The 20225-nt window shown below is 51.7% G+C and overlaps 1 long non-coding RNA gene across 1 annotated transcript; it reads right to left on the bottom strand.

Annotated features, from left to right (window-relative positions):
* Positions 1-292: 292 nt before the first annotated feature.
* Positions 293-19887, bottom strand: LOC135176526 (uncharacterized). The gene is made up of 3 exons (XR_010302697.1): positions 19800-19887; positions 6741-7011; positions 293-438 (listed from the first exon to the last, which is right to left on the bottom strand). It is a non-coding gene; the product is annotated as an uncharacterized LOC135176526 (long non-coding RNA).
* Positions 19888-20225: the final 338 nt, after the last annotated feature.

Here is a 20225-nt window from a genome sequence, read left to right as displayed (position 1 = left end):
TGATGGAACATCTTAGTGACTGCCCACACAGGCTCTGTTCCATTCCCAGCCAAAGCTCTGCAAGGCACAAGCAAGGTCTGTCCTAGCCTGGAATAGCCCAAACCTTTGGAAAGATGCTGATTTAGAGGGAAGCTTCCTGTTTTGCTCATCTCTATCCCAGACAGAGAGTACCTTTGCCAAGTACATCTTCAAATCCCTGCCAGTAACCTGCAGTTATGGAATATGTGAGCATTTTGGGGGGAGGGGGGGAAGGAGGGAGGCAGAAATAATTAACAACTCATACCCACCAGTCAAAGCCCAACAGAGTTTCATTTTCAAGACCCAGATATTCTCAGATCTTCTCAAGCAACAGGAGCAGGTGAGGCAGTAAGAAAACCAACAGCCCAGAGAGCAGGTGAATATTGGGGTTTGTTCCAAAGAGATGAGTTCAGCCAGAGCCTGAAGAAAAGGAGGGAAAGAGAAGAAAGAGGAGGAGTGGTTCCATGCCAAACATATTTTGGCACTCCAGCTGAAAGGGCTGACAGAGTAATGAGTGAGGGGGAGGACTCACTGACTGCTGAGTGTCATCTCACCTTGTTTGTCTGGGTTCAGCCTGGCCCTGCTAACAATGGGTGTCACTGCCCAGCACTGGGAACATCCTTTGCTGAGTGACACCCAGCAAAGCCCAGCTTCCTCCTGCCATATACCTGCCAACAGCACCAGTGGTGACTCAGGAGGGGGCCACCAGATGGGCTGGCTCCAGGAAGGCTGTGGAGTGGAGGGGCCAAGGTCTGTGACCATACATCCTGGTGCATATCTATTTTCAACAAGCCTCGGATCTCACCTCCTGGTCTTCAGCTGGCTGAAGCCACCCAGAGCTTGAGGATGGCCAAGGGATGAGGCCCAGACAGCATGGGTTTAGAATCACAGAAAAAAACAGGTTGGAAGAGACCTCCAAGATCATCCAGTGCAACCTATCAACCAGCCCTGTGCAATCAAGGGAGGGCCAGGTCCTGCCTGACCAACCTGAGCTCCTTTTATGATCAGGGTCCCTGCCTGGTGAATATGGAGCAGGCTGTGGCTGCAGTCTACCTGGACTGCAGCAAAGACTCTGGCACTGTCTGCCACAAGCAGCTCCTGGCAAAGCTGGCAGCTCATGGCTTGGACAGATTCACTCTGATATGGGTCAAGAACTGGCTGGAGGGCCAGGCCCAGAGAGTGGTGGTGAATGGTGCCACATGCAGTTGGCAGCTGTCACTAGTGGTGTGCCCCAGGGATCAGTGCTGGGCCCAGTCCTGTTCAGTATCTTAACTGATGATCTGGAGCAGGGGATTGAGTCCAGCATCAGTAAGTTTGCAGATGACAGCAAGCTAGGAGCAGGTGTGGAGCTGTTGGAGGGTAGGAGAGCCCTGCAGAGGGACCTGGCCAGGCTGGATGGGTGGGCAGAGGCCAATGGGATGAGACTGAACAAGGCCAAGGGCAGGATTCTGCACTTTGGCCACAACAACCCCAAGCAGCACTACAGGCTGGGGACAGAGTGGCTGAGAGCAGCCAGGAAGAAAGGGAGCTGGGGGTGCTGGTAGAGAGTAGCTGAAGCTGAGGCAGCAGTGTGCCCAGGTGGGCAGCAGAGCCAATGGCATCCTGGGCTGGCTCAGGAAGAGTGTGGCCAGCAGGACAAGGGAGGTTCTTCTGCCCCTGTGCTCAGCACTGCTCAGGCCACAGCTTGAGTGCTGTGTCCAGTTCTGGGCTCCTCAATTCAAGAGAGATGTTGAGGTGCTGGAAGGTGTCCAGAGAAGGGCACCGAAGCTGGTGAGGGGCCTGGAGCACAGCCCTGTGAGGAGAGGCTGAGGGAGCTGGGGGTGTGCAGCCTGCACAAGAGGAGGCTCAGGGCTGACCTCATTGCTGTCTCGAACTCCCTGAAGGGAGGCTGTAGCCAGGTGGGGTTGGTCTCTTCTGCCAGGCAAGCAGCAAGAGAAGAAGGGGACAGAGGCTCAAGGTGTGCCAGGGGAGGTCTAGGCTGGCTGTTAGGAGGAAGTTGTTGTCAGAGAGAGTGATTGGCATTGGAATGGGCTGCCCAGGGAGGTGGTGGAGTCGCTGTGCCTGGAGGTGTTGAAGCCAAGCCTGGCTGAGGCACTTAGTGCCATGGTCTGGTTGATTGGCCAGGGCTGGGTGCTAGGTTGGACTGGATGATCTTGGAGGTCTCTTCCAACCTGCTTGATTCTGATTCTCTATGGAGGTGCCCTGCACCTGCAGGCACTTCCAGCACGCTGACTCTTGCCAACACTGGTCTGTCTTTTGGGTGAGTCACTAGGCATGGTGAGACCTCCCTCCCCACCCCAAAACCAGTGTGGAATGGGTTTGAGGGACTAGAGCTTTTGCTGCTCTGAGCTCACACAAAGGCCTGAAGCAGAAGGCTTTGGAAGTTGCCAGAACCTGACATCCCTTTCAGTGAGTAACAGGCCTGGAGGTGACTGGCTCTAAATGGAGGTCATGTTTCTGGAGTGGATGGGTGTGGGTGAGCAGTCTCCAACGTCTGCTGTTGCTTCCTGGCTGCAAGTTATGTCTGGACTGGTGACCTTGGGGAATTTCAGTGCCTCTTGTCCATGTGAGCTGTGCAGCTCAGACTCAGAGCACAGTGAGCAGCCCTCTCCCAGCATCTATTCCCTGGACCAGAACTGGATGAGCCAAGCTTATTAATTTTAATCACCAGAAAATTTGCTCTTTGGAGCAGGACTCGGTGCTGACATGGGCAAGCCTGGTGGCATTTCATGGCATTTGGAAAGGTTCCCTCTGGTTAAAGGATACCTGTCAAAGGCCAGGGCAAGCCAAGCTGTGACCACGCTGTGGGAGAAAGCTGCTCCCTGTGAGTCAGTTAGAGTCACCTGCCTCCGACTTGCTGCTGCTGCTAATTCAGTGCCCACAAGAATAATGAGACTTTGGGGTTATTAGCTGCTTATTTGAGTTCTTCTAATGCCCCTCATCAGCTGGGAGGTCCTAGGGACTAGGAGGTCCTATGGCTGGAGTGGTTCTTACAGCAGCTTTCTCCTTTCCTCTCTGCTCAGACTATTAGTGAGGCTGGCAAGGGGACAACTTGAAATCTTCCTGATGTTTGTTTCCCCAGCCTGATTCTGCAGCTTTTCAGACATTTATGGCTTGCTTCCCTACTGAGTGACATCTTTCAGGACATGCTTTCTGAGGGTCAGAGCAGAGGGCAACCTCCCAGAGAACAGCATGATGCTTCTGTGATAAATAAAGAGCTGAGAGTGAAACCTCCTGGAGGGGGGGGGGGGGGGACAAGGGCAACTTGAGTTTCTCTCAAGGCTTGGGGGTGCTTCCAGGAACAAACAGCTTGCACTTACACTGACAACCATTAAAACCATGGGGTAAAGCTCAACAAATTGAAGGTCAGGTTGTCTGGGATAGGAAGAGCTCCAGAAATTTCCAGTGATAGATTTGCAAGCATTTGTCCATGACTGTTTCCTGGATGTCTTTCCTACTCAGCTTAACATCTGTGCCCAGCCTGGCCTTGAAGCAAAGAAACTCGTCCATTCAGGCTGGTTTGGATAATTAAAGTGACAAAACAAACAACATTTTCAGCTGTTCTATTCTAGTCCTCACTCTAAGAAGGACATTGAGGTGCTGGGGCGTGTCCAGAGAAGGGCAATGAAGCTGGTGGAAGGATCTGAAGAACAGGTTTGCTGAGGAGTGGTTGAGGGAACTGAAGTTGTTTAACCTGGAGAAGAGGAGACTGAGGAGAGACCTTCTGGCTCTCTACCACTCCCTGAAAGGAGGTTGGAGGTGGGGATTGGCCTCTCCTCCCAAGGAAAAAGTAATAAGACAAAAGGAAATGGCCTCAAGTTGCAGCAGGGGAGGTTTAAGTTCATAGAATCAAGTAGGTTGGAAGAGACCTCCAAGCTCAGCCAGCCCAACCTAGCACCCAGCCCTGGCCAATCAACCAGACCATGGCACTGAGTGCCTCAGCCAGGCTTGGCTTCAACACCTCCAGGGACAGCGACTCCACCACCTCCCTGGGCAGCCCATTCCAATGCCAATCACTCTCTCTGCCAACAACTTCCTCCTAACAGCCAGCCTAGACCTCCCACGTTGGACACTGGTAATGGTTTCTCAGTTGAAAGGTTTCTTAATCCCTTGACCAGGCTGCTCAGGGCAATGATGAGGTCCCCAACCCTGGAGGGATTTGAAAACCTATCAGATGTGGTGCTGGGGACATTGTTTAGTGATGGACCTGGCAGTGCTGGGTCAGTAGTTGAACTTGATAACCTTGAACACCCTTTCCTCTCCAAATGATTCCATGATTCTGCTGCCACTCTCCTGCTTTGTGCTGTTTCTCTGGAGGGGGAAAGGCAAAACAGAGCCAAGGCTCCTATTTGCTCACCATGATGAAATCTAAAGCTCAATCACTTCTCTCTCTCCTGATGGAAACTTCTGCTCATAGGAAGGTTAAAGCTGTCCAAACTCCTAAACAGCAGCAGGAGACCTTATAAATACTTCATAGAACCATAGAATCAGTCAGGGCTGGAAGGGACCACAAGGATCAGCCAGTTCCAACCCCCCTGCCATGCCCAGGGACACCCTACCCTAGAGCAGCCTGGCCACAGCCTCAGCCAGCCTGGCCTTAAACACCTCCAGCCATGGGGCCTCAACCACCTCCCTGGGAAACCCATTCCAGCCTCTCACCACTCTCATGATCAACAACTTCCTCCTCACCTCCAGGCCAAATCTCCCCACCTCCAGCTTTGCTCCATTCCCCCTAGTCCTGCCACTCCCTCACAGCCTAAAAAGTTCCTCCCCAGCTTTTCTGGAGGCCTCCTTCAGATCCTGGAAGGCCACAAGGAGGTCACCTGGGAGCCTCCTCTTATCCAGGCTCAACAGCCCCAACTCTTTCAGTCTGTGCTCACAGCAGAGCTGCTCCAGCCCTCTCAGCATCCTCCTGGCCCTTCTCTGGACACACTCCAGCATCTCCACATCCCTCTTGCAATGGGGGCTCCAGAACTGGATGCAGTACTCCAGGTGGGATCTCAGCAGAGCACAGCAGAGGGGGAGGACCTCCCTGGCCCTGCTGGCCACACTTCTCCTGATGCAGCCCAGAAAGCCAACCAGAGCCTGGGCTGCAAGTGCACACTGCTGGCTCATGTTGAGCTTCTCATCCACCACTTAAAGGGTGGGTGTCAGGAGGATGGGACCAGGCTTTTTGCAGTGGTACCCAGTGACAGGAGATTAACAGGCACCAACTTGAACATAGAAAGCTCCATCTAAACATGAGGAGGAACTTCTTGACTTTGAGGGTGGTGGAGTCCCCATCTGTGGAATCCTAGAATCAGTCAGGGTTGGAAGGGACCACAAGGATGAGCCAGTTCCAACCCCCCTGCCATGGGCAGGGACACCCTACCCTAGAGCAGCCTGGACAGACCCCCATCCAGCCTGGCCTTAAACACCTCCAGCCATGGGGCTTCAGCGACCTCCCAGGGCAACTTAATCCAACCTCTCACCACTCTCATGCTGAACAACCTCCTCACCTCCAGCCTGAGCCTACCCACCTCTAGCTTCGCTCCATTCCCCCTAGTCCTGGCACTCCCTGATATCCTGAAAAGTCCTCAATCACTCAAAAGCTGCCTGGGCACTGTCCTGTGTAAGCTGCTCTAGGTGAACCTGGTCTGGCAGGTGGGTTGGACCAGATGATCTCCAGAGGTCTCTTTAATCCTCCACCACCCTGTGATTAATTAGTTCTGTGATTTTGCTCCAGCAATGCATGTGAGCAACCTAAGGAAGAGCTCAGCCAGCCCAGCAAGCATCCAGGCTGCTGGAGAGGAGCACTGACATCCACTTCCAGCCTGTAGTTACCCTGGAGGATAAATGGAAGCAGTGCTGCCAGCTGCAGTAACCCCTCGTGTCCCCACCAGCCGCTTCCCGGGATGCAGACCTTGTTAACATGCAAAGCAATGGAAAGATGCAGGTGGGGCTCTGGCTGCTTAACCAGGAGATGCTTCACTGAGAATTATCCAATTAAATCTCCATCTCTGCCTCTCTTTCATGAAGTGGTCTTTTCCTTGCCACCCCACACCCTCTTTGTAGCAGCATTATCAACCAAAGCAATAGGCACACAAGTCCTAATCCAGCGCTGTCTGCACAAAGCCATCAGCAGGAGCTTTGGGTAAGCCTGTGTGTCCCTGCAGTGCCAGCCTGGCTCTCCTGGGAGGCAAGGAGAGCCAACCAAAACCTAAATACAGACACATGGTCCCAGGAAGTGCTGCTTGGTGGGTTCAAAGCTCTTTCTGATAGAATCATAGGCTGGTTTGAGTTGGAAGGGACCCTTGAAGGTCATCTTGTCCAACCCTGCCATATAGTGAGCAGGGCCATAGAATCATAGAAGAGTAGGGGTTGGAAGGGACTTCAGGAGATCACTAAGTCCAACCCCTCTGACAAAGCAGAGCCACCTAGGGCAGGTCACACAGTAACACATCCAGAAGGGTCCAGCTTTAAATAGATCAAGTTTGACCTTCACTGTCACCATGGATGGAGTCTCCACCACCTCTCTGGGCAACCTGTGCCAGTATTTCACTGCCCTCACTCTAGCACAGCTCCCTTTTTATTCAGCCCAACCTTTCTCCTTCTCTACCACACCATAAACAAACCTGAGCATGGCACAAGTAGGTGTTGATCCTCACCTTAAGCATGGATGCTAAACCCTTCTTCTCCTCCCCCCCACAAAAACCCCAGGGTTAAAACCTCTCCAGTCTTACCTCACAGCAGGAACTGTGACAGGCACATCAGCAGGATCCATCCTGGTGAAGACACATTGCAGAATGATAGGGGTTGGAAGGGATCTCTGAAGATCATCTAGTCCAACACATCCCTGCAGAGCTCTTCCAAGGAGGATCTGGTGGGGTTGCACTGCCTGGCTGCTGCATGACTTCTGCATCACCCCTTGGCCCCAAAGTAATTCTGATAACTGCTTGCCTTGACAACTATTTTTCTCCAAGCACTTGCACTGTGTTTTTTATTGTGGGCTTTCTGGTGAAATAAAAGCAAGAAGAAATAAGAGCAATAGCAGCAGTTACCAGAGCCCCTGGAGCTAACAAAATACAGCTTTGGAGTAAAGATGAGGTTCATTTTATTAGCTGTACTACCTGTTTGCCAACGGCATGCTCAATTCAGGCTGAAAAGTTCTAACAAGTTAACTCTTTTGCCACCCACCTGCTGAAGGACCACTGGCTGGTGATGTGTCCAGGTTGGCTGGACACGGTGATGGTGGGATGCAAGGTGCTGCACGAGGGAACCTAAGAGTGCTGTGTCCAGTTCTGGGCTCCTCAATTCAAGAGAGATGTTGAAGTGCTGGAAGGTGTCCAGAGAAGGCACCAAAGCTGGTGAGGGGCCTGGAGCACAGCCCTGTGAGGAGAGGCTGAGGGAGCTGGGGGTGTTTGGCCTGCAGAAGAGGAGGCTCAGGGCTGACCTCATTGCTGCCTACAAGTCCCTGAAGGGAGGCTGTAGCCAGGTGGGGTTGGTCTCTTCTGCCAGGCAAGCAGCAAGAGAAGAAGGGGACAGAGTCTGAAGTTGTGGCAGGGGAGGTCTGGGCTGGCTGTTAGGAGGAAGTTGTTGTCAGAGAGAGTGATTGGCATTGGAATGGGCTGCCCAGGGAGGTGGTGGAGTCTCTGTGCCTGGAGGTGTTGAAGCAAAGCCTGGCTGAGGCACTTAGTGCCATGGTCTGGTTGATTGGCCAGGGCTGGGTGCTAGGTTGGCCTGGCTGAGCTTGGAGGTCTCTTCCAACGTGGCTGATTCTATGATAAAGGCAGAGGCTGATGTGCTGCTGCATGGGTGTAAGGGGGGAATCTCCATGTGCCTGCCCCAGCACTTGGTGGGGACAACAGATACAACCCATTGATGCAGCCACAGTTGGGGCTGGAGGTGAAGCAGGGGTAATGTCCACCCCCTCTCTCACCCATTCTGGTCCCCTAGCAGGAGCTAGGATTGCTACTAAAACCACTTCCATGGAGGCAAGGCTGGTAGCCAGGTGGAAGGGATGTCCTGCAACCCCTACCTACCATGAGAGAAGACCTCACTCTGCCTGCCCACCCCTTGAGAGCAGCCTGAGGCATGGGATTTCCTCCTCTCCCCCTGACTGTGTGTGATTGCAGCAAATCCCTCTCTGCAGGAGCTGTGTGAGTGGCTAAAACAGAGCTCAGCACTGGAAGGAGCCCTCCACCATCTCCGCTTGCCTCCCCCAGCAGTCGGCTGCTTGGGTCCTGCTGGGCAGGGATCGTGGCTGGTAAAAGCAGCTGCGACTGAAATCACATCAACCACCCCAGCCAAGGTGATAATTCGTTTCTGTGAGGCCATCTGACACCCTGCAAGAGCCTGGTCAGGGCACACAGTGGGGGAGCTGGGGTCTGCAGAGGTGGAGATTAGCTTTATGCCAGGGACTTTTCCCTCCAAGCCACCTCCAGAGCCTGCCTGGGGAGGTTTCACAGACTCAGAACGGCTTGATTTAGAAGGGACATTAAAGACTATCTAGTTCCAACACCACTGCCGTGGGCAGGGACACCTCACACACAAGAGCAGGTTGCTCAAATGCCCATCCAGCCTGGGTCTTAAGTGCCTCAATACATGAGGTGTCCACAGCTTCTCTGCAAAACCTGTTCCAGGGTCTCACCACCCTCATAGTAAAGAATGTCTTCCTAACGTCCAATCTAGATCTTCCCTATTCTAGTTTAAAGCCATTTCCCCTCATCCTATCACTACAAGCCCTCGTGAAAAGTCCCTCCCAGCTTTCTTGTAGCCCCTCTCAGTTCCTGGAAGGCCACTGTAAGGTCATAGGATCACAGGATGTTAGGGGTTGGAAGGGACCCAAGGAGATCGAGTCTAACCCCTCCTTCAGCCTGCCCTCCTAGGAGAGCTGCCCCAGCCCTCTGATCATCTTTGTGCCCCTCCTCTGGACCCTGTCCAACAGATCCATCTCCTCCTACTTGTGCTAGGGACTCCAGAACCGGACACAACACTCCCACTGAGTTCTCACCAGAGCAGAAAGGCAGAATCACCTCCCTTGACCTACTGACCACACATGTTTGCACCTACCTGCAGCCCTTCATCCTACCTGGGAGGCCTGAGCTCTGACAGCCTCTACTGGTTGACACCAAACCAACCTGGTGTTGATGCCCCCCAGTCTCTGCATCGTGTCTGCTGCATGTGCAAAGGAGATGTTCAGTGCAGGGGACCATCTCCCTTACCCAAGAGTCAGACCAGGCTAAGCACCCCGAGATCCTTCCCTATCCCTGTGAAAAGAAGGCTGCTGCAGGCTGAACACCCTGGGATCCCACACCCACCAGGCATTACAGAGCATCTGCACTCTGCAAGCCCTGGCAGGGACCAATATTCTAACCATTGGGTGATACTACCCTGCTCCCAGCCAGCAGCACTGGACACCTCAGGAGGTTGAGGTCAATCTTTCTTCAGTGGTGCCCAGTAAGGAGCCAAGAGGCAATGGGCACAAACTTGGACACATAAAGTTCCCTCTAAACACAAGGAGGAACTTCTGACTTTGAAGATTGTGGAGCCCTGCAACAACCTGCCCAGAGAGATGGTGGAGTCTCACAGTAAGTCAGAGGATGGAAGGGACCTCCAGAGATCATTGAGTCCAACCCCCCTGCCAAAATCAGGATCACCCAGGGTAGTCCACACGGATGTTGAGATACTGAAACATGCCCAGAGAAGGGTGATGAAGCTGGTGAGGGGCCTGGAACACAACCCTGTGAGGAGAGGCTGAGGGAACTGGAATGGGCTGCCCAGGGAGGCAGCATCCTTGGCTGTCCTGGCAAGGAGCTGGGACCCTCTCCTGCTGCAAAACTCTCTGTCTGCTGGAGTATTTTGGTGGCCCTCCAGCTGTCTATCCATCTGGGAAGGCAAAGTGGAGGATGCCAAGGAGCCTGCTGCAAGCGGATCAGTGAGAGTGTTGGCAGGTCCTGTGCCATCAGCCCCTCTCTCTGTCAGGTGCTGAGGCCACCCATGGTACCCAGTACCCAGGTTTTACCCAGCCTGGTGGCACTGCAGAGGAAGGATCATAGAAGCAACCAGGTTGGAAGAGACCTCCAAGCTCAGCCAGTCCAACCTAGCACCCAGCCCTGTCCAATCAACCAGGCCATGGCACCAAGTGCTGGGGAGCAGAAAGATGCTTTTTGCCGTCTCAGAACAGTTTTGTCCCTGCTTTTAGGAGATGCCTCCACATCTCCCAGCTCTGCCAGCCACACAGAGAACCTACCAAAGGTAAAGCTCTAGATCCCAAGCCAGAGATAATGCTGGGAGCAGTTTTTGGCTAGCAAGTGGAGCCTTTATCATAGAATCAAGCAGGTTGGAAGAGATCTGCAAGCTCAGGCAGTCCAACCTAGCACCCAGCCCTGTCCAATCAATGCAGAATCAAGCAGGTTGGAAGAGACCTCCAAGCTCAGCCAGTCCAACCTAGCACCCAGCCCTGGCCAATCAACCAGACCATGGCACTAAGTACTGGAAAGCCTCAAAGCAGTTTTGTCCCTGCTTTTGGGAGATGCCTCCACATCTTCCAGCTCTGCCAGGCACACAGAGCACCTACCAAAGATAAAGCTCTAGATCCCAAGCCAGAGATAATGTTGGGAGCAGTTTTTGGCTAGCAAATGGAGCAATGTTTGATAGGTGGAAGGCAAAGGGGGTGTGGGGGGGGGGTTGTGTCTGCTCTACAGCAGGTGTTTACCTTGCTTCAAGCTTCTCTTTTCTTTATCCTGGTCAGGTAAGCCCTGGAAATGTCACCTTCCCACGCCTGTAATTAAACCCTGGGACTTCCTTCCTGGAGAACATGAACACACTTCATTTTTTATATGGCTTTTGTTTGTTGGGTTTGTTTTTTTTCTTTCCTCTCTCTTCCAAACAAAAAATTGCCCCCAAAACTTCTTGGTTTATTTTCTTCTGGCTCCAAAAAAACAAAAATCAATGATGCAGATGTTCACCACGTAGCTGGATATCACCATGGCAACTGAGTTTGTCCTCCTGCCTGCCTGCCCCAGCCCCTTTTGTGGCCAAGAAGAAGAAAGGGGTGGGGAGGGTGGGAGAGAAAGGGGGAAAAAGTTATTATTAAGAAAAGAAAAAAATTAAAAATAAGCAATTTTAATAATGTCATGGGGGAAGGGGGGGGGGGGAAGCAGACAGGGATATAAAAATCCATTAAGAGCTGGAGTGGTCCTCACAATGGGAAGTGCTCCAACTCCTTCCCTTGCTGTCGCTCGCTCTCTTCAACCCCCTGAAAGGTAACCTTTAAAACACACTCTGCAGTGTGGTACTTAAACCTCTGGCATTTACCTTCATTTCACTCTGGCTTTTATTTCTTTGGAGGGGAGGAGGCCTTTTCTGTTCTAAGAGGACAAGTTGGGTGCATTTCCCCCCCCTGCCTTTCCACTAGGCTTGATTATTTTCCCCTCCTCTGCTTGTGGTTTCTGGTTTGCCTCTTGTTTTGTGGTCACCACCATCTGTGCACACAGCCCCAGGGCTCCTGCTGCCCCCTCGAGTACCCCAAACGAGCATTTTAACATCTTAAATGCAGGGTAAAGGTGATATAAGTGATGAGGGAAGGGAACAGTGGGCCTGGAGAGCCCAGAAGGTTGCAGGAGGGGACTCATACTAAGAAGGTTGTGCTCCCTGAGGACTACACTCAAGCCACAGCACTTCTTTTGGGGGTTCTTACAGTGTTTTTGGTTCTTACAGATGTTAGGCAAATGGTTGCACTTAATGATCTTAAAAGATCTTTTCCCTCAATGATTCTATGAAGGTAGTGGCTGTAGTCTACCTGGACTGCAGCAAAGCCTTTGACACTGTCTGCCACAAGCAGCTCCTGGCAAAGCTGGCAGCTCATGGCTTGGACAGATTCACGCTGATATGGGTCAAGAAATGGCTGGATGGCAGAGCCCAGAGAGTGGTGGTGAATGGTGCCACATGCAGTTGGCAGCTGTCACTAGTGGTGTGCCCCAGGGATCAGTGCTGGGCACAGTCCTGTTCAGTATCTTAACTGATGATCTGGAGCAGGGGACTGAGTCCTCCATCAGTAAGTTTGCAGATGACAGCAAGCTAGGAGCAGGTGTGGAGCTGTTGGAGGGTAGGAGAGCCCTGCAGAGGGACCTTGCCAGGCTGGATGGGTGGGCAGAGGCCAAAGGGATGAGATTGAACAAAGCCAAGTGCAGGGTTCTGCACTTTGGCCACAACACCCCCAAGCAGCACTACAGGCTGGGGACAGAGTGGCTGAGAGCAGCCAGGCAGAAATGGACCTGGGGGTGCTGGTAGGTAGTAGCTGAAGATGAGGCAGCAGTGTGCCCAGGTGGGCAGGAGAGCCAATGGCATCCTGGGCTGGCTCAGGAAGAGTGTGGCCAGCAGGACAAGGGAGGTTCTTCTGCCCCTGTACTCAGCACTGCTCAGGCCACACCTTGAGTGCTGTGTCCAGTTCTGGGCTCCTCAATTCAAGAGAGATGCTGAGGTGCTGGAAGGTGTCCAGAGAAGGGCAAGGAAGGTGGTGAGGGGCCTGGAGCAGAGCCCTGTGAGGAGAGGCTGAGGGAGCTGGGGGTGTTTGGCCTGCAGAAGAGGAGGCTCAGGGCTGACCTCATTGCTGTCTGCAACTCCCTGAAGGGAGGCTGTAGCCAGGTGGGGTTGGTCTCTTCTGCCAGACAAGCAGCAACAGAACAAGGGAATAGAGTCTCAAGTTGTGGCAGGGGAGGTCTAGGCTGGCTGTTAGGAGGAAGTTGTTGTCAGAGAGAGTGATTGGCATTGGAATGGGCTGCCCAGGGAGGTGGTGGAGTTGCTGTGCCTGGAGGTGTTGAAGCCAAGCCTGGCTGAGGCACTTAGTGCCATGGTCTGGTTGATTGACCAGGGCTGGGTGCTAGGTTGGACTGGCTGAGCTTGGAGGTCTCTTCCAACCTGCTTGATTCTATGATTCTGCAGATGCACTCCTCCAGCTCCCACAGACATGACAAATCTGCAACCTCTGCTCAACATTCCCCTCCTCCAGCACCTCTGCCCACTAACCCTTGCTGACTGATGCCTGCCAAACACCCATCTTCACTGAGCTCCCTGAGAAGCACCACTCTGCCTGCTCCTCTCCTCCAGTTGTAGCAGAAACTGGCTCACTGCTTGCAGGGGGTGTTGAACAACCTGCACCACACTGCCTGGCAACCTCAGCTTCTCATCAGCCTTCCCCTCACAACCTCCCATCTCTTGGCACATTAAGCTCCGTTAAGAGCTAGACCCAGGAAGCCACCCAGCAGCGAGTGCTTTGCAATGGCTTCATCACAGCCCTGTGGATGCTCTCTCAAGTTGTGCTGGGGGAGGTCTAGGCTGGCTGTTAGGAGGAAACTGTTGGCAGAGAGAGTGATTGGCATTGGAATGGGCTGCCCAGGGAGGTGGTGTGGGCTTCTATGGCTCTTGCTGAAGGAGATCTACACATGCCAGTCATGGCTGGTCACTGTTTTGTCACAACCTGCTTGCTACATTGGTTTCCACCTGCAGACAGACCCTGCTTCAGGAGTTGTGTGATTAGCAGAGCATCTCCCTTCTCATTACTAAAGAAAATCTTGCATCTTCTAGATTGAAAGACAGCTTGAAAATATGACCTAAGGGTGTCCAGACACCCACAGGCAAAGAAAGAATCCAAACTATATTAATAAAAAGGAACTTGCTCCTTATCTTTGGTGTGTGTTGGGTTTTTTTTTCCAAAGCCACTCATTAATTTCAAGCATGACCCAGGAACAGAGGCATGAATGAGGATTTCTTCCTAGCCCCAGCTGCACCTGTGCTTCCAAGGCTGGTTCTGTCATGCCATCCACAGCAGGAGACCACAGCATCCCCATCTCCTGCACACCCTAAATACCTGGGAGGGATGGAGAGAGATTCCTTCACCCCATAGCTAGGAGACTGGAGCAGCCCACAGAATGTTAGGGGCTGGAAGGGACCTTGAAAGCTCATCCAGCCCAACCTCCTCTGCCAGAGCAGGATCACCTATACCAGATCACACGGGAATGCATCCAAGCAGGTCCTGAATATCCAAGCAGGTCCTGAATATCCAGCAGCTCTCCATATTAAAGACAAGCACATGCCAACAGGACATCTTTTCCCATGGGAAGCAGAAAGACACAGGAATGAGCCCTTGGCATCAACCCCCTCTTCAAGAAGAGAAAGCAGGGTCAGAATTGCTTGAGTCATTGACTACCAGCACAAGGTGGCTTCGATGCCTGCAGTGCTGAGAGATGGGAGACTCATTCATACAACCAATCAGGTTGGAAGAGACCTCCAAGATCATCCAGCCCAACCTATCAGGTAGCTCTGCTGTTCCATCAAGCCTTTAACCACCTGCCTGGGCCTTCTTGTAGGGAAAAGGGAGAAGCCATATGCTTACATTTGCACACAGGGTCACAGAATGTCAGGGGCTGGAAGGGACCTCAAAAGCTCATCCAGTCCAAGCCCCCTGCCAGAGCAGGATCACCTATACATGATCACACAGGAATGCATCCAGGCAGGTCTTGAACATCTCCAGCGACTCCACAACCTCCCCTGGGCAGCCTGTTCCAGTGTTCCATCACCTTCACAGTGAAAAAAAAATCCCTCCTCATTTTTTTCCATAGAGCTTCCTATGGCTCAGCTTCCACCCACTGCCCCTTGCCCTGTCACTGGGCATCACCCAGCAGAGCCTGGCTCCAGCCTCCTGGCACTCACCCTTTGCATGTTTATAAACATGAACAAGCCCTAGGGTGAGAAGGGTGCCCAAAAAGCTGCTTGCCTTTCCCAGGCTCCTTCTAGCACCAGAGTTATGCCCTGGGGACTTCTTCTACCTCAAAGCCCAAACGCAGGGACATGGCAAGGACAACATTACCAGTATAGGGGGGTTTGGGTTCCCCACTTGCCCACACAGAACCAAAGAATCATTTTGGTCACACTTAATGCCATGGTCTAGGTGACAGGACAGGGCTGGTGCTAGGTTGCATTGGATGAGCTTGGAGGTCTCTTCCAACCTGGTTGATTCTATGAAACACACCTTTTAATATCAAGTCCAGCCATTAACCCAGCAGTGACAGGTGACCACTAAACCATGTCCATCAGCACCACAGCTACATTATCTTTTAAATCCCTCCAGGGATGTGGACTCCACTCCTGCCATGGGCAGCTTGGTCCAGAGATTAGCAAACCTTAGAGCAGAACTTTTCCTTCATGTCCAACCTAAACTTGCCAATTTCCTCTTGCTATAATGGTTGGATTGGAGTATCTTAGAGTTTTTTTCCAACTAATTTTTTTCTCTTTTCTGATTTTACCTGAAGGTTTCTGGGTCTTGAATCATAGAATCAAGCAGGTTGGAAGAGAGCTCCAACCTTATCCAGTCCAACCTAGCACCCAGCCCTGGCCAATCAACCAGACCATGGCACTAAGTGCCTCAGCCAGGCTTTGCTTCAACACCTCCAGGCACAGCCACTCCACCACCTCCCTGGGCAGCCCATTCCAATGCCAATCACTCTCTCTGGCAACATCTTCCTCCTAACATCCAGCCTAGACCTCCCCTGGCTCAACTTCAGACTGTGTCCCCTTCTTCTCTTGCTGCTTGCCTGGCACAAGAGACCAACCCCACCTGGCTACAGCCTCCCTGCAGGTAGCTGTAGACAGCAATGAGGTCAGCCCTGGGTTGGACTGGATGAGTTTGGAGTTCTCTTCCTACCTGGTTGATTCTATGATTCCAGTTGCATTTAGATGGTGCAGCTGCTGACCCTCTGGACAAGAAAGGAGCTGCACCTAAAGAAAGGCAATAAAAAGTGCAAAGGTATGGAATGGCCTAAAGATTTTGTCTGACCATGATGGGATGAGGCTGTGGTGGCACTGAAACAGGAAAACAAAAGAAAACTGAATGCTTCAGTGTTTGCAGAGATGAAATTGAAGCTTTCTGGCCTGGGCCATCGATTGCATTTCACTTTCACAAGCAGTTGTGTGGCAGCACAAATTACAGAGGACATGGAATGCACATTTCTCAGCCATCAATTTGCTCATTTGGGGCAAGAAACTCCTCAGAGTGAGCCAGCAGGCTGGCATCTATAGGAATTCAATGCAAAGGAAAAGCTAGAAGCCATCATGCATGGCTCAGCTGAGGATCTCCAATATACTGCAGCTGTGTCACTTCAAAACACTCTGGTACGCATCAGGCAGCACATCAAGATGAACCTGAGTGCCAGGCAGCTCCTCAGCACTCAACCTTTGCATTGCCAAAGAGCCCACCCATCAGATTCCCACAACTCCTCCAAGGACACAATATAGGGCTGCATTTTAATCCAAGAAAAGACACAAGAGGCTGCGAGAGGAGGAAGAGAAAGCAGCAGAGACAAGGAGAGATTGGTGGGTCAGGGACTGGCAGTGTCAGAAAGCAGCTGAATAAGAGGCCCATAACAGAGCACAGATGTAACTACTGGTCCCAGGAAGGTATTTCCCCTTTCTCACAGCATGAAAATACGTGGGGCTGGGAGCTGGACTTCAGTGCTGAAGAGAACAGACTTGTTTTAATGAATGTTGGGGTTGAGGGGGGGAGTTACTACTCAAACTCACTGCCTCAGGGTGCCCTGTGACATTGTCTTACTGCAAACTTGATGGCTTCATGCATGAGCCACTTGCCACAACCTTGCTAACTCCTGGGGTTGCACAGGTACTGAATACAGAGGTTAAGAGAGGGGAGATGTTGGGAGGGAGATGAGCTGGGGTTGCAGAGTTACTGAGTGAAGAGTTAAGAGAGGGGAGATGTTGGGAGGGAGATGGGCTGGGGTTGCACAGGTACTGAACACAGAGGTTAAGAGAGGGGAGATGTTGGGAGGGTGATCTAGAGAGGAAGAGCAGCTTAGTTTTTAGTATGCACCTCTCTAGTGCCTCAGCAGAGTCAGAGCCATTTGGGAGGTCTGGTTGGAATGATTCTGCCCTTGGCATTCAAGCCCAGAGGTAATGGTGAAGGCTGCAAGGCATGTGATGGCTGTAAAGAGCTTGACTAGAGATGTTTGCCAAGTTAAATACCTCCAAACACTGCTTTCTGCCAACAAAGAGATTCAAATCAACCAGGAGAATAAAAACTGCCATAGCTGCTGCTGCTATCCAAGCTGTTATTCAGAGGAGGTCTTCTCTGTGCTTCAAACATCAGTATGGCATTTCTGTTGGCATAGTCTTACATGGTCCAGAGTTTTCTTCTCCCATTCACAGAATCCCAGCCTGGTAGTAGTTGGAAGAGACCTCTCAAGATCCTCCAAGACTAACTCCCCTGCTAAAGCAGAATCACCCACAGCAGCTTGCCCAGGATCACAACAGCCAGGTGGGTTTAGAACCTCTCCAGGGAAGGAGACTCCACAACCTCTTTGAGAAGCCTCTCCTGTGCTCCAGCACCCTCACACCAAATAAATTTCTCCTCTTGTTCAGGTGGAACCTCTTGGGTTCCAGTTTGTGTCCATTTCCCCTTGTCATGTTACTGGGCACCACTGCAAAGAGCCTGGCCACATCCTCTGCTCCCACCCTTTAGCTGTTGCTCAGATCCCCTCTCAGCCTACTCTTCTGCAGGCTTAATAGCCCCAGGTCTCTCAGCCTTTCCTCCTCACAGAGATGCTCCAGGCCCCTAGCACCTTCATAACCTCTGCTAGTCTCTTTCCAGTACTTTCTGGTCTCTCTTAAACTGGGGAGCCCAGAACTGAACAGAACATTCCAGAAATGGCTTCAGTAGGGCAGAGTAGAGAGTGAGGAGAACCTCCTTCAGCCTGCTGGCCATACATTCAATCCACCCTGTGATGGTTTCCCTTTCACAGCCTATAATCTAGTTCCTCTCACTAAAATATCCCAGCTAGGCTCAAACTAGCACACACCCAAAGATAGGTGACTTCTCCCATCACTGCCTGCAAGCAGCATGCTGCTGGAAATCCTTGCCTGTCCCTCTCCTGGAGTTCCCCATCACCACCCTTTCAGAGCCATCTTTCCCTTTTTGCAGGCACACTCCTGACACATCCTGGGTTTTTTCTCATCCAAGCCAGATCTGGAGTGAAAGCAGCCAAAGGGCATTTCAGTGGAAGAGGTGTCAGGCAGGGTGACAAAATGCTGTGAGAAGTGTCCTCACAAGATGCTGATGGGGCCCAAGCAATGCCTTAACACTTCCTCTGATCATAGAATCAAGCAGGTTGGAAGGGACCTCCAAGCTCAGCCAGTCCAACCTAGCACCCAGCCCTAGACAAGCAACATAGAATCATAGAAGCAAGCAGGTTGGAAGAGACCTCCAAGATCATCCAGTCCAACCTAGCACCCAGCCCTGTCCAATCAACTAGGCCATGGCACTAAGTGTCCCATCCAGCCTTTATTGCTAATGGTTGGTTTCACCCAGATTTAAGGGCTGTTGGCATCCTGGAAACCCTTGGCCACTTGTGCAGAAACCCAGACTCATTCACCAAACAGCAGTGGCAAGAGCACAGAAGGAGAGGCTCACACTCCTCTGGCTGCAGCCCAGCCCTTGGCTGCCTGCTGGGCTGCAGGAGGGCACTGCTGGCTCCTGGGCAGAGCTCAGAGGGAGAGGACCAAAGGCTGGCTCACTCTGTTGTCAGGAGAGGAAGGATCACAAATCAACTTCTTATCAACATCTACGAAGATCTAAAGGGTGAGTGTCAAGATGAAGGTGTCAGGCTCTTACTGGTGCTGCCCAGTGACAGGACAAGGAACAATGGGTACAAGCTAGGACACAGAAGGCTCCACCTCATATCCATAAAAGGGATATTTCTTTACTGTGAGGGTGCTGGAGCAGGCTGCCCAGAGAGGTTGTGGAGTCTCCTTCCCTGGAAGCTTTCAAAACCCACCTGGATGCATTCTTGTACGACCTGCCTTAGGTGATCCTGCTTTGGTAGGGGGGTGTTGGACTTGATGATCTCTTCCAACCCCTAATATTCTGTGGTTCTGTGAAACCAGACCACACAAGCTTGTTGATCACATCACACACTCCACCTGTCGGCACACTTTCCTCCCAAGGGGACAGATTAAAGGCTCAGAGTGCTTCTCCTTCCAAAGGAGAAGTGAAGTCTACCAGCATTATAGCCATGACATTAACACCAAGGACAGGCTTTTAACCCTTCACCCAAAGAAGTAGAAGCTATCTGTGGTACCAACTAAGCTTTAATAAACAGAAAATCATTTCTAACAGCTTCAGCCACCTAATTAGACACAGGCAATCTACTCCTGCAGGCTCCCTGGCCAACAAAAAACTATCAGGAGACAGCAGTGAAACACAAGCTCTGCACAAACTTTCATAGAAGGTCAGCTCTGACCTCCTGTACAACTGCTGAAAGTGGAGCTGAGGGTGAGAGGAAAGGACAGGGCATCTAATCTGTGGCATTGCTCAGGTCCAGGCTCTGGAGGGATCCCCAGGGAGTGAGAGCTTCAGAAAGGATCAGATTTTTTCTTTCCATCACAGCTGTCCAGAAGGGCTGGACAAAGATGGACAGGATAAGAGAGCCTTCAGTTAATTCCACTTTAAACCTAATTTCATTTCCTTTTTAATTAGAGCAGCAGCAGCCTTGTTTTAACAACTGATTATCTCTCCTGGGCAGCTCTCTGTGTGTTCTTCTTGGTCACTTTGTCATTTTTTTCTCCCTAAGCAAAGCTCTGCTGTAATTGTAACACAAACAAAGGGAGTGAAGCAGAGCACAGGCAGCTGGAAGAATGCTCTGCCAGACCTCACTAACTGATTATGAAGAGTTAGGTGTAGCAAAAGCCAAATCCTCTCTCCAACAGGCACTCAACTCTCATACCATATCTCTTACCTGTGCATCTCATGCCCAGCAAATGCAGCTTCTTCCAGCAGCTCCTAGGCACCCAAGAATCCTTTCTTCCCATTCTCCCAAATCATGGAATTAACAGCAGCATCTAACCCCACCCTCCCCCTTAAAGCCAACAGCAGGGCCAGGGCACAGGTGAAGGGATTTTAGCCCTGGCATGGCTAACACCTCTGCAGGTGGATGTGGTTGTCTCTAACAGGCAATAGGAAGGGGGGGACAGAGCATCACTGGTGCCTTTCTCCAACACTTTGCTCTTTCCATAGAAGTGTTTTGACTGGAAAAGACCTCTAAGTTTACTGACTCCAACTATTGACCTAACATCACCATAGAATCATAGAATCAACCAGGTTGGAAGAGACTTCTAAGCTCATCCACTCCAACCTAGCACCCAGCCCTGTCCAATCAACTACA

This window comes from Pogoniulus pusillus, chromosome 6, assembly GCF_015220805.1.
Source record: "Pogoniulus pusillus isolate bPogPus1 chromosome 6, bPogPus1.pri, whole genome shotgun sequence".
Classification (NCBI taxonomy): domain Eukaryota; kingdom Metazoa; phylum Chordata; class Aves; order Piciformes; family Lybiidae; genus Pogoniulus; species Pogoniulus pusillus.
Note: the sequence above shows the minus strand (reverse complement) of the source record. Positions and strands in the feature narration are given on the sequence as shown.